The sequence below is a fragment of the Chrysochloris asiatica genome, unplaced genomic scaffold (assembly GCF_000296735.1).
Source record: "Chrysochloris asiatica unplaced genomic scaffold, ChrAsi1.0 scaffold00307, whole genome shotgun sequence".
Lineage (NCBI taxonomy): Eukaryota > Metazoa > Chordata > Mammalia > Afrosoricida > Chrysochloridae > Chrysochloris > Chrysochloris asiatica.
In genome coordinates, this window is record NW_006408825.1 from 1,509,027 (window position 1) to 1,510,006 (window position 980).

The window sequence follows — 980 nt, forward strand, 5'->3', positions numbered from 1 at the left end:
AAGCTGTTGTTATTAAGTGCCATCGAGTTGGTTCCACTCATAGCAACTCTGTATAGGATTTCTAAGGAACATCCGGTGAGTTTGAATCACTGACCTTTTGGTTAAACCAACCTTATAGTTGAGTACTTATCCTACAGCACCACACCAGGAGTACTGTAAACAGAATAAGAAACAGTTATTCAAATAGAATAAGGGGATTCTCTGTGGTTTAAAATTAGGAAAGGTATGCATCATATTTGTATCCTTTTATCATATTTATTCAATCTGTTTGCTGAGTAAACAATCTGAGAAATTGGACTATATAAAGAATAACCTCAGAATTGGAGGAAGACTCATTAATAACCTGTAATATGCAGGTTACATAACCTTGATTGTTAGAAAGAAAGATAAATAGAGGAATTTACTGATGAAGATTAAAGACAACAGCCTGCAGTGTTGTTTTTAAACCCCAACATAAAGAAAATAAGCACATTCAGAACCGGACCAATTAATAACATCATGATAAATGGAGACAATATTGAAGTTGTCAAAAACTTCACCTGGCTAGAATCCACAATCAACACTCCTAGAATCAGCAGTCAAAAAATCAAAGGACATATTGCATCAGACAAATCTGCTTCAAAAGACCTCTTTAAAGTGCTGAAGAGAAAATTCTTTATTGAGAAGATTGAGGTGTGCCAGACACAAGTCATTGCATTTTCAATCATCTAGTAAACATGCAATGTCACTATAAGTCGGTACCAACTCAATGGCACCTAACAACAACAACAACAACAACAACAATAAACATGCAAAAGCATGTTTTTGTTGTTAGGTGCCATTGAATCTGTACCAATTCATAGTGACTCTATGCACAACAGAATGTAATAGTGTCTGATCCTGTGCCAACCTCACAACCATTGCTACGTTTGAGCACATTGTTGTTGCCACTGTGCCAATCAACCTCATTGGGGGTCTTGCTCTATTTCTTTGACTGTCCA